Raw genomic sequence first — 18,779 nt, forward strand, 5'->3', positions numbered from 1 at the left:
AATCGCTGGGTGAGAATACGTTTGTGCCATACGCCACTTATTTAGGAAATATTGCACTTATTTATCATTTAGGCACATATGTTTACTATTTATAGTACTATACAAATATTGTGAATATAGTGGTAATCATGAAATAAAAGCACTTTTATCATTGCCATATCCGTTTTTGGTGAGTAAATGTTAAACGTACAATGTATGATATGACACAAAAGTTTTGGATATGTCACACTTTTGTGATAATTTTCTGTTTATAGAGTGTAATTATCCTATAGTAAAATGCGGATATGGCACAACATTTTTGAGAAATATGTTTTTCCAAAAACCGATTAGTGTCAATTATAGCATATTTTTTGTTATTTTAGAAATCATTAAAAAGCGGCCAAGTGCGAGTCGGACTCGCCTATGAAGGGTTCCGTATTTAGGCGATTTATGACGTATAAAAAAAAAACTACTTACTAGATCTCGTTCAAACCAATTTTCGGTGGATGTTTACATGGTAATGTACATCATATATTTTTTTTAGTTTTATCATTCTCTTATGTTAGAAGTTACAGGGGGGGGGGGGACGGGGACACACATTTTACCACTATGGAAGTGTCTCTCGCGCAAACTATTCAGTTTAGAAAAAAATGATATTAGAAACCTCAATATCATTTTTGAAGACCTATCCATAGATACCCCACACGTATGGGTTTGATGAAAAAAAAAATTTTTTGAGTTTCAGTTCGAAGTATGGGGAACCCCAAAAATTTATTGTTTTTTTTCTATTTTTGTGTGAAAATCTTAATGCGGTTCACAGAATACATCTACTTACCAAGTTTCAACAGTATAGTTCTTATAGTTTTGGAGAAAAGTGGCTGTGACATACGGACGGACAGACAGACGGACAGACAGACAGACATGACGAATCTATAAGGGTTCCGTTTTTTGCCATTTGGCTACGGAACCCTAAAAAACGATTATGCTCAAAAATGGATATGGCACAAACGTATTCTCAGCCGGCGTAATAGGTAGTTGTGGTGTGCATGGTTGTTAGGTATGTACCTAAGCGCGGAGCCAGTTTAAGTGCGGAGCGGTTAAGAATCCCTCCCTCGCTTTCATGACGCTAATCTGTCTAAAAATAGTTCTTCCATAAAAACTCCATTCTCGCACTTCCGCTTCTACGTTCAAGAATCATCAGTATCATCACCCGCATTTTTCTGGCCTTAAATTGAGACATCGTAATTTGGTAACCATCATACTCGATAATATTAAATATTACGTTAGGTATGTATAAGTTTAAATAAAATTTTAAAATTTGTTATTTTAAGCACTTTTGTTTAAAAAAAATGTTATAAACAAAGGCCGTGGCGCCCGTGGCAGTCGGTATAAGGGACCTCCTTGTGCCTTAGTTAGTAGCTTATCAGCCTGATTATTTTCTAATGATGTGCCACGTAATTTGTAAGTGCTATACTGAATTTCAGCATTAAAAGGTCAAAGTTGACTCTACCTCGAGTGACGAATTTGAACACTCAGTCTCTGAACCGCTCACTCCAGGCACCAGTGGCGCTCCATCCAAGATCCCAAGGCCAGTTTCAAGGAGAATAATGGCAACATTTGAGTTTGATACTGCTGTCCCAGAAGCTACTGTTTTATGAGGCTAGGAAGAATGATATTTTTCTTTCTGACACGGGATATCATTTTATATCATATACAGATAGATATCATTTTGACACGGGTATAAGCCGTGTAAGTTTGAATTAGCCCCAAGCAGTCGCGGTGAATCAGCGCCGCCGTCGCGCCGGCGCGTCGGAAGCGTCTTCCGGTTGACAACGCGCACGTTCCAATAAGAATTCACGACCCGTCTTAACCCTACAACGGCTAGAACCCTACCCTACAGGCTTCACTATGACACGACTCCACGCGCGCTACAGTACATTGCCTAATATATATGTACTTACCTCATGTGGTCATTCATTTCCTTGCACACATTTTCAATGCAAATTTATAAATTTATTTGTATAAAATAACACAACATAACACCACAAACAAGGAGTCAAGATATCTCAAAGTACCTATGTAGGTTTGTAGGTACTAAAATATTAGGTACAGGTAGGTTAGATAGTTTATATGACATTCATAAGTGCATTGTAATAGGACTAAACTAGAAAATAAAAATGTTAATTTTCATTTAGGTACTTTTAATTTTTAAGCCAAAGACCAGTTTTATAAAGCTCATCTCTACCGTACCGTATTAGAAATTAAATGTTGGTATGATGCGTATGAAGGTTTAGTACAGTGGTAGAGACAAACCAAAGAAAGTCTGCAGCGCTAGATTAAAAGTAGTTTTTAAAAATCAGTAGGCGACAACACCACAGAAAATGGATTAAATAGTCTTGATACTTGTGAAATTTCTACCATATTTACCGTCTATGAAAAAATTAAGCTGTATGCACAGCTTAATTTTTATGGTAAAATAAATTTCATTCCAACAATAGATGTCACTATTAATATGTAGACATATACTAATATTGATAAATAATATTGGGAGAATGTGACATTTGGCTTCATCAAAATTAATAAGCTTTTGTAATATCCGCGACGGCGGTAAATAGGTACAGAGGGCCTCCGCGAACACCGAAGTTCTCAATATGCGAGCATCTTTCTCTTTTACTCCCATTAAGGCGTAATTAGATTGACAGAGAAATTGCCCGCAATTTGCGAACTAAAGTTTTCGGAAAAACGAAATAAACCATTAAAACAATAAACATATATTAAAAATTAATTTTAGCTTTAATTAGTAGGTACCCATGCCGTGAGCATAAGCATGGAGGTTGTGGGTTCGAGCTCAAAACCCGGCTAGTACCAATGAGTTTCTCGAAATGTTAGAGGAAGTTCATAAGTATGCCTATACCTATTAGGTGTGTTCAATTTGCTGTGAAACCTTAGTCTAAACCAATATTATATTATCTAAGTAGGTACATATGGTGAAGTATTAAGATGTTTCATTCCACTTACCCGTCATCAACTCCAAATTTTGTAAACATTGTCGTTTTTCAGCTTGAATCGCCTCGTGCTGACTTTTTACAAGTGTAAAATTATTCGTCATGCGGAAAAGTAACTCCCGCACATCGGTTTTGTAAGGTTTCACCATGTTTATTCCGTTCATCACAAAACACAATGAATATTTAAACGATTTTGACAAACACATACCATAGTGCATGACGTTTACTGACTGCTTAAAAAACATTGCCATATGTAGTTTTTTAATTCGATGTCAAATTATTGCGCTGCAGACTTTCTTTGGTTTGTCTCTAGGAATATTTTATTACCACTCACTAACACAATAATGCTGAAAAGTATTTTACTAAAGTTTGTGACGGCTAACTGTGGCTAGTCGGACTCAGAAGCACTAGGGATCCTATTTAAAGCCCTCTAGACTAAATTTAACCGCGCCGATTGTGTCGGATGACTGACTTCCAATAGGGTGTGCGTCTACATCTACAATTACTGCAAGCACCAAGTTCCTAAGTACAAGCAACTGATAAGCTGGCGCACATAATGATGTATTATGTACCTTAGATATACAGAAGGGAAATACGTATGTGCGATACCGTTATACCTAGGTAAATTTGAGGACAAAAAAAGAACAGAGCGCCTGGTTCCAAGCGAAATAAAATACATATAATGTGATATAGGAATAGATAAACCTCATACGTAACGTAAAGCATTACTAACACCATAACCGCATAACGTATGTGTTACTTAGGGGAGCGGGGGGCTTGTTGTAACAGTTTTAGGAAAAAGGCCTGGATTGTCTAAAATATGTATAATTTTATGATTCTGAGTATGAGGGTTTGTAAAGTATTTATCTAAGCACTAATTCCGATTACAAAATAATTTTAAATGTTTACGCATCATTTACACCAGACACTTTTTGAAAAACTGGGAGTTGTCACAATTTACCCCGTATTTTTTTTTTCAATACCTGGTCGAAACAGAGCTCGTATGCACATCCACTCGCTTCGATGTCTGGCGGGGCAATGGCGGTGTTCGGTGTTTACGTTATTCCTCGAGTTATAAGAAAATCATTCAGCAAAAAAAAATGTTTTTAATTCCCCGTCAAAATTGAGCGTTACTACTTACCCCTGTTACATTAAGCCCCCGGCTCCCCTACATGTTATCTACGAATACCAACAATCGCTAACTTTACCTGTGATGCCAAGAACGACGTGATTATCGACCTATCCGTGCCGTTACAGGTATTTATTCTAAGAGTTAGTCGGCTATATTTATTTGCACGGGTAAAACGGAAATTAACCGTCGTTCGATATCGCGGCGCAGCGTGATCCGTCCTGATGGATGGTCGTTTCCGGCGCTGTGCGCGGACGCCGCGCCGCGCCGGCCGGGTCAAGGGTTGACCTTTTATTGTTTGGGTGTCGGTAAGCGAGGCGCCGCTTTCTCGCTACTTCATACTGGCCGATTGTAATTGTCTCTGACCAATTTTAGATACAAATTCTAGGCAACACAAATAAGAAGGCAAATTAAATGTAGCTTTAGGTATAGCAACGCATTTTCACATAAGCATGTAAGGCAAGTGTTTTATATGGGTAAGTGTGGCTGGTCCTCACATTGGGCCGGTTTAAACGCGAGTTCATACATTTGCTAATAAACGCAAGCAGCAACTGCAGCAAGTAGCAAATGACACATTTACATTTATGATATTACATGTTAAGAATACCTATTATCTTACACATTTCGATTTTTTTAAATCCCCATACACTCTTTGCCCCTTTACATTATGTACTTAGATAATGTTCCTTTGTGCAATTTATTAATATTTATTTAACTGATACTTAATATCAGATAAGGGTATTAGGACTTTTATTCGTAATACAGAAAAACGTTTTAAAGTGTAAGTAAACAACCGTTTTTAGGGTTCCGTAGCCAAATGGCAAAAAACGGAACCCTTATAGATTCGTCATGTCTGTCTGTCTGTCTGTCCGTCTGTCCGTCTGTCTGTCCGTCCGTATGTCACAGCCACTTTTCTCCGAAACTATAAGAACTATACTGTTGAAACTTGGTAAGTAGATGTATTCTGTGAACCGCATTAAGATTTTCACACAAAAATAGAAAAAAAAACAATAAATTTTTGGGGTTCCCCATACTTCGAACTGAAACTAAAAATTTTTCTTTTCATCAAACCCATACGTGTGGTGTATCTATGGATAGGTCTTCAAAAATGATATTGAGGTTTCTAATATCATTTTTTTCTAAACTGAATAGTTTGCGCGAGAGACACTTCCAAAGTGGTAAAATGTTTGTCCCCCCCCCCCTGTAACTTCTAAAATAAGAGAATGATAAAACTAAAAAAAATATATGATGTACATTACCATGTAAACTTCCACCGAAAATTGGTTTGAACGAGATCTAGCAAGTAGTTTTTTTTTAATACGTCATAAATCGCCTAAATACGGAACCCTTCATGGGCGAGTCCGACTCGCACTTGGCCGCTTTTTTTTGTTTTTGTTTTATATCTACATACACATCCTCTTCCTTTTTATACTGAAATTTTTTAATCCTCATATATAAACTGTCGGAATCGGGTCGGGACATACTAATATTCCTTCATTATTGCCAACTTTTGGATTGTAACATCTGCATAAACCTAGTACCTAGTACCTGGACTCAAAATTAGAGTGTTTATCTACCACCTGCTACGTCCTTCTATCGTAACACCAACGATACATTAGATACCGAATCACTTTAGGTACCTAACCTACATTATTGCATGTACATCTACATGTTCGTTGTTAGTGTTAGCGCCCGTTATTTTTTCCGTAAAGTCATGAACCCTGAAAACGTAAACAGTTTATAATTTTATATAAATTACAAAGTGGACATAATTATGTCTTAAGAGCCAACAGGAGCTAAGATTTAAATATTTTAGGTAAATATACCCGTCTCGCTAACGGAAGCAGCTCCTAAAACTAGTGCGATAAGGACAAGGCGAAAAATCCTGCGTAAAAATATAAAATCGAGGTTTCGTACTCGACTGTTTCCTCCTCCAAAACTTAACCAATCGTAACCAAATTTGGAAATCTAAATGATTATGACATTTATGACATTATCTGTGTCGGACCGTTTTGCTTTTTTGACTAATTGATGTCAGTTTTAAATAGCACGCCTCTCATTGCGGCATAGTCAATTAGGCCATTTTGGCCATTTTTGAAGGGCTCTAGCACCTTAAAAAACAAAAATATCAAAAAAAGCAAAACGGTCCGACACAGATATTGACAATATTAATCTGTGTTGAAAAAATCATTGCTATAGCTTCAAAACCCACGGAGAAAACAGTCGAGTACGTTTGTATGGAGAAATGACCACTCCTGTTGGCTCTTAACTCGGTTACAGTATTAATAATTTACAGTATAAAAACTGTTTCTATAGGCTTAAGATTCTATATCAAGTTCGGAATTACTTATCCATAGACCTGAGAATTACTCTATGCGAATCACTGATACTATCGAAACTTAATTATGCTGACACAGTTGTAGGTCCCTGCCTCTTATCGTACACAAAGAAAGTGATTCAGCGAGTCCAAAATGCTTGTGCACGTTATTGTTTTACAATACCACCAAGAACTCACGTAACTCCATATCTTAACAGAAGCGACCTAATGAACATGGAATCTAGGCGCTCTCTTCACTTTGCTTGCCTACTGTTCGGGATTGTGAAGTCTCAAGCACCTCGATACCTGCATGAGAAGCCCCGGTTTTTGCAGCGCCAAAGATTATCCACTCTACTCATGTGTCCAAAACACAAAACTGCAGCATTTCGTGGCAGTTTTAAGTATACCGCCACAAAATGCTGGAACAACCTGCCACCACCTTTTAAGCAACTAACTTCTTTACAGTCTTTTAAAGTTAAACTAAAAAGTTATCTTCTGTCAAAGCAAAAAGTAGTCTCAGAGCCATTTCAAAAACCAAAGATAAGCAAAAAATAGAGTCATTTCGAATTTTTACCTACTGTAACTGTTTAGACTATTTATTTATTTTATGTATTGTATTTATATATATAGTCAGCCAGACACACTTTCGCATTTATAATATTAAGTATGGATGTTACATTTTCCAGACCATGCTAGTCATACTATCATTTGATGTCAACTGCTTCATTGCCGCTTCGTTGTGTATTATCGTAATTAATACAATTAATATAGTTATCTTATTAACTCTACTGTATTTAGCTGGTAGCTGCGCGCAACTACGCTCCCTACAGGTGTTCACGGAAGACCAGCGTCAGGTACTACTCCAGTAGGACCCGGCATCATGCTGAGTGTTCACCTTTTTCAGTGTAGTGACAGTGTACAAGTTAGTTATAAGTTTTTTTTTTCTTTCTTCCTGTGTATGTACCAGGGATGTTGCGAACATCCGCATCCGCATCCGCAACCGCGGAACTTCCGCATTATTTTCAACATCCGCATCTGCATCCGCATCCGCATAAAATCGATGCGGAGCTTATGCGGATGCGGATGTCGAACAAGTCGGTACAGGAATGTCTTAGCATCGGCGTAAGTGCTAGACTGCTAGGTAATTTAGTCATAAGCCAAAAAAGCCTATTAGAAATGAGCAGTCAAGCGTGAGTGGGACGTAATGTACGGAACCCTTGGAACGCGAGTCCGACTCGCACTTGGCCGGTTTTTTGAAATTAAAATTATTAAAATGTAATATTTGACGTTTTTTATGTACCTATCTTGACATCCGCGTCCGCATCCGCATCCGCGGATGTGAGCCTTTAAAAATCCGCATCCGCATCCGCATCCGCGGATGTCAAAAAATCGGCATCCGCAACATCCCTGGTATGTACTGTATAACTGTGTACCTATGCTGAAATAAATCATATTCTATTCTATTCTATTCTTCTATTCTAATAAAATGTACATTATGTAGGTAATGGGTGGTAGGTGGTTGATAGTAAAATGGCGCACGCTGCCGGATCCTTCCTACTCTCGGACGGAAACGGCGCGGCGTCCGCGCCTCCTGCTCGCGGCTCTCGCCTCCCCAGGGGTGAATGAACGTCTTACTACACAGATTTCTATTACGTGAACTCGATTGCCAGACGTTATGCGCTTCACCTAAACAAATGTAGATAATTTGCTTAAACGGGACTGGTTAACATTTTTAATCATAAACTTATTGCTTTACTTAATTAATGTATAAAGGTAGTTGTAGTATACAGAATCAAAATCAGATAAAAAGAAATTAGCTCACTAGGCTAATTTCAGATTAAATGTAGGTAGTATGACTTTTATAATCAGGCGTAAAATACCTATCACAAGTCTTATCTGCTGTTTCTGGTGCAGTTGGACGCACACATAATATTTAGTACTCGTATTAGGTATATTTTTTATCTAATCCCAATGGCATAAGGTACATAATAGATTACCCACGTTGAACTCGACTGCACGATGATAATTATGTATAGTCAGACATTCGATTTAGGATACAGACCAATTCGGTCGACCGATAGGCAGACCAAACCCGCAGTGTAGGCTGTACTGATTAATAGTCCACCAGCATCGTAATACTTTGTTTATTCACAAAAATAGCTAGTTTCGCTGCTCTGTATATACTTAAATAGGATAATATGATCGAAACTGTCGTGATAATTGTACGTATGAAATCCACGAGGAGGGTGGAAAGGTCGTAGTGATGTCACAGCCGGCAGGGCACTCCCTTGTCGGGGCCGGGCAGTGACTCATCACTCGTCAGCCTAATAATATTATGTATATACCTTGCCAAAAGCTGTAAGAAGCCCCGAAATGATAAAGGGGACAGGTTTACAGTCCACACTAGTGCACGCGAGTCAGGCGGGGCTTGCCATTTACCGCCACGGAAACCAAAATACTGAAAGCATACATTGGATAAGGTTTTTAGTTATAAATATACCTATAGGTAACTATTTATTTTGGAAAAACGAGGGATTGATAAAATGAAATATTGACGTACTACCATTGTTAAAGATAGCTTACGCGAAATAGAAATCTTTAATATATTATTATACCCACATTACCCACTTGCGTATGTGCAATTATGCACACTAATACAGATAAATAAGCGTTAAGCTGGATTGCAAGGAAATCGACACCTCACGTTGCGGTCTCGGCCTTAGATCAAGTCACGTCTCGGGTCCAATATCAGTTATATATATATATATTATATATATAGCAATAAACATTACATTCACAATATTTTTATTCAGTGAATCGCTTTTAGTGAAACTCCCACAGAAATAGAAAAAATGCTTTTATATCTGCAAATAAAGCAAAAACGCAGGACTTGGATTAAATATAAATACTAACAAAACTAAAATAATAACCAACCATAACCAAACCCCGATTAAAATAGAAAATAATTTTTAAGAAAAAAAAACCGACTTCTATGCGGCCCGGTGAAAGATTATTGTAGATGGTGCGCTATGTAGAAAAGGAAGCATTTCGTTTCTGTAAGGTTCGCGGTTCTAACCTAACCTAACCCACTTTTGTTCGGTTCTGTGAGGATAGCAGTTCAAACCTAACCTAACCCACTTAACGGCGCATGCGGTGCGGTGTACGGGGGTTTGAGTAGGAGGGGTTTGGCCTCATCATACTTTATACCTACATTTTATGGTAGGTAATCATAGTGGTTTATTTAGTTTAGGTATCATGGTGGTTTTCCAGGTCAAGGTCCGGGTCTGTGTCCGAGTCCGGGTCCGAGTCTGGGTCTAGTCCAGGTCTGAGTCCGAATCCGAGTCCAGGTCCGGGTCCGGGTCCGGGTCCGAACCGGATCCGGGTACGAGTCCGGATCTGGATCCGAGACCGGGTCCCAGTCCAAGTCAAAGTCGAAATTTGAAATCACCAAACATGTACTATGCGTCGTTGAAGAGTTCTGTTCTGATCATCATCAGCAGTTCCAGTTCATCAAATGCGACAGTTTTTAATGTTAATGCTTTAGTTTATGATGAAAATACAGAAAATTCTATACGTGTGCCTTTAAGATTTGAGGAGTTCCGTCGATTTCTCATGGATACCATGTTCAGAACTTGAGCTTGACATAAATATGGCTTAAAAACCTAACTTGCTTAACAAACATAACGAAAAGAAAAAATCGCCAAACGCGAGCTATGCGTCGTTAAAGAGTTTCGTTCTGGTTATCATCACCAGTTACACTTCCTCAAATGTTACTTTTTAAATGTATATGCTTGATTTGTTGATTAAAACACAACAATCACTATATGTATGCCTTTAAGATTTGAGGAGTTCCCTCGATTCCTTATGGATCTCATCATCAGAACTCGAGCTTGACAGAAATGTGGCTTAAAAACTAAACTTGCTTAACAAACATAACGAAGAGGACAAATCGCCAAACGTGAACTATGGGTCGTTGAAGAGTTCTGTTCTGATCATCATCAGCAGTTCCACTTCATCAAATGCGACAGTTTTTAATAAAAATGCTTGATTTTCTGATGAAAATACAAAAATCTCTATACGCACACCTTTAAGATTTGAGGAGTTCCCTCGATTCCTCATGGATCCCATCATCAGAACTCGAGCTTGACAAAAATGTGGCTTAAAAACTTAACTTGCTTAACAAACATAACGAAGAGGACAAATCGCCAAACGTGAACTATGCGTCGTTGAAGAGTTCTGTTATCAGGCGCGGATCCACCGTTGTGGGCACGGTGGGCATGCCCACAACCCTAAATAGTATGTCCTATCGATTCCCTGACTAGCCGATTTTTCACACACGCTTTGGCAGAGGAACCTTTCGCAGAATTTCATTGCGAATTAACCTATTGATATGCGAATTAACTTTACTAGACTGATCGTTTGGTACCTAACTGTCACGATTACCCGAGTAACCATTGGTTGAGAGTGTTGAAACACAGTAGGTAGTGTGATCAACTGGTAGTCTGGTACCTGGTACCTATGAATTAGAAATTCTCGTAATTTAATATCAGCTGACACAGAGTCCTAATTATTTGCAAGCATAAAGATTATATACTAACAGGGGCAATTATTTTTAGCTTATGGGGTCTTAGAAATCTTAAACATTCACAAATATTAGTACAAAGCCAGCCAGCTTTTAAAACTGTCACGATTACCCGAGTAACCATTGCTGCCGTGTCACGCCAAACTCCGTTAACTCGAGTTACATGAGTTACGGGTAACCAGTCTATCGTCTTAAAAACCATTAAATATATATCTTCTAAAAGAAGATTTTGAAAATCTTCATTATTTACTGAGAAAAGCATATGACTAACTCATGTAACTTCATTTTTTTGCCGATGGCGTCAGACACAACTCAGTTAACTTGAGTTGCATGATATATGTTCTTAAGTTACCGGAGTTAGGCACTTAGGCATGACTGGCCGAGCGCTTGGTTTATACGACAACAATTATTATTTCGCTTAATACGTGGCAAGTCTGATCACGCGTATATCATGTAACTTGACTTACATGACTTCGTGTGACCACTATAGTATGGAAGAGTTGGTCATGCGGAACCATTTAATTCGAATAAAATGAAAACTATTCAATTATGCGAAAAAAAAATTAAAGATCCTATTCTGTTACCATATTTCCTACATGTATATTAGAAAAAATTTTAAAATTACGATAAACCGTCAAGGATAACAGCATTTGAATATTTAAAATTTTAAACGTAATTATCTCGAAACTCAACTTTTAAAGTTACACGGCAGATTGGTTGAAAGTGTTGAAACACAGTAGGTAGTTTGATCATGATCAACTGGTACCTATGAATTAGAAATTCTTGTAATTTAATATCAGCTGACACAGAGTCCTAATTATTTGCAAGCATAAAGATTATTTACTAACAGGAGCAATTATTTTTAGCTAATGGGGTCATAGAAATCTTAAACATTCACAAATATTAGTACAATTTCCTAATTTAATTATGCCAGCTTTTAATTTACAGGGGTATTTAGGAGTTTTTTTTTCCGCGTAGTTAGCGTAGCATTTATTTTTATATTTATCTATGTATAAAAAGTGTTATCTATGCATCACCGAATCAATGTTGTAAGTAACGCAATTGCTAAATCACTAATTTACCCGTAACTTTAGTACTTTTAGACTTTAGTAGTCTAGTCTACATGCTCAAAATGATGAAAAATTTAGATACTGCACCCAAAAAAACGTGTGATACCTGATACGATTCGGAATAATGTCTAGAAAATGTATTCGAAGCGCACATTGCTAAAGTTATCCTCCTAAGCCCAACGAAAAATTGAGTATGTAGTCAGTACGGCCCGTAGTCCTACCTATTATTGTTTTATACTCATTCATACCCAAGTACTTAAAAGACTTTTTTTAATTTTATTGTACTTATACAGCACCTTGTACAGCACTTTGATTTATTTTTTTACGAACTTGTTAAAGGGCTCACAGACAAAACAAAACAGTCCTTTAGAAGTTCGTATACGCCAATTTCGATAAGCGCAAAATTTGAAATGGGTTTTCTATTAAGTCCTACTGGTAGGACCGTGGTACGCTATGACTACACAATTGTTGTAGGAGCTGGGTCTGAATAAGAAAGTTAATAAGTACCTACTATGGGTAGGACCTTGGGCCTTAGGAGGTTATAATTATTAACATTAAAAAATACATAGGTATGGTATTTCGTTTTTGGCCAGTACATATCTCATAAACTAATTGGCGTGAAAAGGTAAAATGTTTTTAAAGGTACCTATTTATTAAATATTCATTTAAAAATTTGGAAAAAAATAATGGTGTAGGTGTGGTGTATTTTAAACATAACAATGCAGAAATTTCTAGACATTGTTCTGAATTCAATGAGGCATCACACGTATCTCTAGCAGCAGTATCTCTACTTTCCACCACCCTGAACTCGTCGACTAGACTATCTACTTAACTAAATCTTAAAAAAAACCGGCCAAGTGCGAGTCGCACTCGCGCACGAAGGGTTCTGTACCATTACGCAAGAAACGGCAAAAAAATCACGACTAAAAGTTCCTTAAACGAGAAGATTACTCTGCCAAATGAAATTCTTACTATAATTTTATTGTTCTGCTAATTAACACAAAAGCGAATTGAACGGTATGTGAACCAAAACTAGAAAATGTCGTCTAAAAGTTCGGCGAAACATAGTCTGTGAATCGATAATCTGCGAAAAATTGCTCGGAGAATCATTAGGTACCCCCCTAAAAGACTTGTGACGTCATCACAGTCTATTGAGATCGGGATGGTCGTTCAAGAGTCATAATTGTTCATGAGCGAGTTCGACACCTAATACTCTGACTCGTACTTGAAGATTTTTGGGTTCCTGTGACCACAACCCTTTTTGAGGGCTGGATCCGCGCCTGTCTGTTATGATCATCATCAGCAGTTCCACTTCATCAAATGTCACGTTTCTGAATGTATATGCTTGATTTGTTGATAAAAACATAAAAATCACTATATGTATGCCTTTAAGATTTGAGGAGTTCCCTCGATTCCTCATGGATCCCATCATCAGAACTGGGTTTTGACAAAAACGGGACCAATCTGTATGAATATACATACAATCAAAAAAAGAATTTTCAAAATCGGTCTAGTAATGACGGAGATATGGAGTAACAAACATAAAAAAAAATAAAAAAATAAAATAAAAATAAAAAAAAACATACAACCGAATTGATAACCTCCTCCTTTTAGATTTGGAAGTCGGTTAAAAAGATGAAACAATATGTCAAAGAATATACATAGGTACTCTCGGAATACCGTCATTGTAGCCAACTTTGGCCGCTTTTTTCGAAAAACCACGAATTTCTCAAAAAAAATATATGACATCATATGACTTTTTTTTGCTCAGCACGTCCATTGTGATCGAACGCGTCAGTTTATTTGAAGAAATTTTTTTTTAATCTTGCTTTTATCCACTTTTTTGGCGTTTTAGAGGGCGGGCAAAGATATCCGGGGTTATGGCCAACATTGCCCACGTCAATTTGGTGCTCAAATATTGCTCTTATGACAATGATGTCCAAGGATCACAAAAATTTTTTGGGCAATCCTACCATTCCCTGTAAATACCTCAGCGATAAGTATATAAACTTTTGAACAAATTGGGTGGGCAATGTTCTTTTTAGTTTAAACCTCAATAGACATAATCTATGCTTCATGTTTTATAACTGAAACCCGGAAATATTTGTCAGAAGGTTCTCAATTTTTTTCTACGAGGAGTACGAGCATACATTTTTCAACAACTTTTTGCCCGCAGTAATATACCCTATATTTGACAATAGGGATTGCTCCCGGTACTGGTTTTCTATACAAATACAGTACCGGAACCGGGAAATTCCCGGTTCTTGCCATACAAACTCAGTACCGGGAGCAATCCCTATTTGACAACTCGCAGAAAATTCCCAAGTCAAGTTATGCACATTTTTGGTATATAGTATTGTCACAAATATAACCTATTTTCTACTAAAAATACCAGGGTGGCCAGAACTATTTTAAATTTTTCTACATTAACTAATTTGTTTAAAATTGTCGATTTGGGCAAAGTTTCCCCTGGAGGCAAAGTTGGCTACAATGACGGTAGTAGATTGTTAACAATCTGGGTAACCAAGCGATGAAATGAGTTTAACGCTACATTTCGAATACGAGGAAAGTAAGATGCATGTGTTTAAAAAAAACATGACTAAGTATACATTTTTATACTATTTCTTGAGGATAGCTACACTCAATTAACGATTTAGGTAAGTGTCGTTACATGTGGAATTGGGAGTTCAATATCAGAATGGAAATTGTTTAACAATACCATTTAAAACCAAATTTCAATTCTTTATCTCAAAAAATCAAAAATCATAGGTACTGGGCTACTGGGAAAGTAAAATGCTCTAGTGCAGAAAGTTATACGTTTTTAGAACAACAATGACCCTCTTATGGGTAATAAAGATCCTGTTCACACACATAAAAATTACTAGTCGATAATCAATTTGAACCCTAAACGGAAGAACGATCGATGATCAATCGATCGGTTAATCGTCGACTGTTGCCTTATAGACCGACTAGAATTGCTTTGGGCTAATAAAAGCTTGGCAAAAAATATGATATCATTGGTTTTGTAGGTATCGACAAAGTGGGATCCTAGACACGAAACTTTGGGGCCCTACAAAAATGCTTCAATTGGTCATGTACCTAAGAGTTGCAATCAAAGCCACAGATTCTTTAGTGATCAATCCCGTTAGGCTAGTCGCCTTCAGTAGATCGAAATAGGTACCTAAGTAATAAGGGTACATTTTTTATATTATTTTATTGAAGTCGGATTCGTTACAAGAATGCAAATATTTGCACACGTTGTTTAGTCTATCGCGCGCTGCGGGGCAACCGAAGGTTGGCAATTAGGTTTCACCTCGTACTTTTAAAAACTCACAGACTACCTCCCTATCCCATAGAGGCATAGACATATAAGAAATTGAAGGGGTTACAGAGACTCCCAGGCATTTACATGTGGCAATATCATAATCAACAAGGATTAGCTGCCATTATTAATAACTGTGCCTATTATTAAACTTTGGGAAAGTTACATAGTAGGTACTTTTCGCTAGCTTGTTTTTCACCTACTACCTAGTATGTAAACCACCACCTACCCATTTATGAGCAGCGAAGTAAATCAGGCGCCCACACGCTTTCTGTCACTGGTGATATTGCCTTCCTAACCACCTGTAGCGGGAAATTGCGTAAGTTTGCTAGTTTACTATACCACAATCTTGTGTAGGTTGGCGTAAAATATAATGTATGGAATAATAAAAACAGAAAGGAAAATGGGACGTCCTTTGTTAGACGTTGGTATTTTTTTAATTGGTTTAGCTCCCAAAGTTCTGCGAAGAATTGCAGGGTATCATAATATATGTTTAGTAGGCAGTAGGTAGTTTATGTCTAAAGGCAGGGTGTAATGTGGGTATAACTGGCGTGCGTCGACGATTAGTCATGCGCGTGTGTGCTGTGTAGGTAATGTTTGGCCGATTCTCATGCAACGTTGTCAGCGTTTTAACCAGTGATTCTGATTATCCACTCCATCCTATGTATTCCTAATGTGTAAATTACTTGCCAATCGTACAACAAATCTATGATCTAATTGTAAAATCAAAATCTATAAGTGGTACATAAGTACCTACATAAAATTATAATGTTTTTGATTCAAATTTAAAATTGCTGGGCTTGAAATCATAGCGTTTTGCACTGATGAGAATTGCTCCTTAGAAGTACGAGTTTTGTACGAAAGTGGAGAATGGTCAGCGTACAGATTGCGACATACAGCTGTTTCTTCTACATTAAGGAGTAGACTCTGACCACGATAACTTTGAATCTCGGGACACATCTCGACTCGCGACATTCAATCTCTACATACATTTTGATCCATCTAATTCCTTGACCTTCAGACCATATTAGAAAATAAAAAAATTGTATTCATCTGCCCTACGTTACACGCCAAATTTTATGAATATAGGATAAAGAATAAGTACTCATATATCTTCTACCAAACAAATGGAACATCCAAACATGAAAGTGCTCTGCCTACCTACCTCCCCTGTCTCTTAAGACCTTCGTTTTACTCGGTTGATATGATATATTTTTTCACTATAGCCTTTTTCATTTTTATTACAATTAGCACGTTGCTCCGATGTTTGAGCGAGACAATGCTGCGAAGCTCCTTAACTCTTCACAGACTTTGCAAGTTTTCAATGACGAAGTGTCATCATGAACGTTTAATTTCTATGAAAATATGACGCTTATTGACGCTGATCTGTCAACCTGGATGCAGAATTAGACGGACTCGAAAGTCCTAGGGCTGATTTAGACGGACTGCACGCTGACGTTGCAGTTGGTGTGCAATCGAATGCAGTTCCCATTCCCATACTAGTTGCAGTCGGGTTGCAGTCCGTCTGTATCGGGCCATACAGTGATTTTTTCAAATAAGAGGTTTGTGGTCCTTCGGCCCGGATATGAATCAACAACTATTCCCAAAATTCATATCCTACTACACTAGATAACGATTTAAAAAAGTTTCTCTCAGTTAGTTTTATGTACATATGCCGCTAATAGGTTGTCGCTGTTCATTACGAAAGGTTTACAAAAAAACAAACTAAATGGGCAATTAGGCATATCTTAGTCTCTGGAGTTAGATTTATGATTTCTCTGTATCTGTATAATATAATGCCATACGATTAAATGAAAGTATGTATAACAATGGTTAGATCTTTCAGGCAGGCTAGTAGGGTTCTGTAAAATAGCAGTTGCAAGCATGACAGCAGCGGAACGGTGCGTTTACGAGTATTACGAGCACGACCATTGATCCCGGCCCGCGGCGACTAGAACCCCTGCAACACTAACGTTTTTCTATACACTTCACACCCCCTGAAAAAGGTTTTATAGACTGTGCACATTCCCCTGGCATTTCATAACATTTTATTGCACGATTAACTTTAGTTCTGGCACTTAAATGTATTGTCCTGAATTGCAAGATATCAATCAAAATTGCGTCCTGAACTGAAAAAAAAAACAACTAACGGATTATTTCAAACCGGTGATAGAGGTATTTAGTTATTCGAAAATAGCTCAAAGACATTTAGAAAAACTTGTATGCAATTTATAAGCTGGTTTTAATTGCTGCATACAGCAAGTAGGTACCTACCTATACTTCAAACAATTAAAGCTATAACTGTAGTAAAATCACAAACGAGACATCCTAGTAGGTAAGTAAGTATTGTACCTAAGCCGTTCTTCTAGAAAGTGACCGGTGCAGGCGTGCAGCAGTGCACAACTTGGCGAGCTATTTATTGTTAGTGAATGGAACAGATAGGTAAATAGAAAGGGTTTTCTTACTTTACTACTTTTTTTAATTGTCTCTGCCACATAAACATACACACAGATTCTGGTTATAAGTAGGTACTTATACCTACCTATATCACCTATATGTTAAATTGCACATTGGATGAAAGAAAGCCTACTCCTGCAATGTAACAGAAGTACCTATGTAGGTAGTAAGTAAATTTCTGACAGCATTATATTGTAAATCCTATTACTATCATTAAAATAATATAACACACAATAGGTGTCCTTTAATTTAATTTACGATTCCAAATGCATGTCGGTATCTAGGTACCTAGGTAGTAGGGTACCTATATGGTTAGATCCAGATGTCATTAGCGACTATGAAAAAAATGATCTTGATCTTCAGTAAGACACGTTTCAACATAATGCACTACAAAACATTTTAAACTTACCATCATACAACGCCGTCCGTCACAATTCAAAACATATAGTTCACTCACTGTCTGTAAAGTAAACACGATTTGTATCCCACAACTTAATAAAACTTCTTATAGGACCGAATGTAATTTCACTTACGGAATGTTTACTAATGAACAAAATTATCGTTTGTGATCCCAAGAGTCGTCAATGCACATTCCGGTAAGATTTATTGCACACTGAAATGAGCCCGTCCAGTGAGTACGACGGTCGACACCCGTGCCGTACCGACCGTACTGACTCCATACGGCTACGCTACGATAGGAGAGGGATACCTAAACATAATGTGTAGGCGGAAGCGTATCTTGCATTGGTATGAGTCGGGACGGGTTCGGCGCACTGCGAGTTTATTGAAACATGACGCGCCATCTATAAGCTCACGCTAGTACCATTGTCATCCTAGCTAGCGCTAATCTGCGGAATTGGCGCCATCTGTGGGGAAGGCTGTTAGGTTGTAACGACACGTAGTGTCATTAGAGGGCGT

At 37.7% G+C, this 18,779-nt stretch overlaps 1 protein-coding gene across 1 annotated transcript in view; it reads right to left on the reverse strand.

The window, feature by feature from the left end:
- Positions 1 to 18,541, reverse strand: part of LOC134661324 (amyloid beta A4 precursor protein-binding family B member 1-interacting protein) — a 90,089-nt gene extending 71,548 nt beyond the window's left edge. Inside the window, exon 1 of the mRNA XM_063517336.1 lies at positions 18,271 to 18,541. The gene's annotated coding sequence lies outside the window, so the exon portion shown is untranslated. The remainder of the gene's footprint in view (positions 1 to 18,270) is intronic.
- Positions 18,542 to 18,779: the final 238 nt, after the last annotated feature.

This window comes from Cydia amplana, chromosome Z (genome assembly GCF_948474715.1).
Source record: "Cydia amplana chromosome Z, ilCydAmpl1.1, whole genome shotgun sequence".
NCBI lineage: Eukaryota > Metazoa > Arthropoda > Insecta > Lepidoptera > Tortricidae > Cydia > Cydia amplana.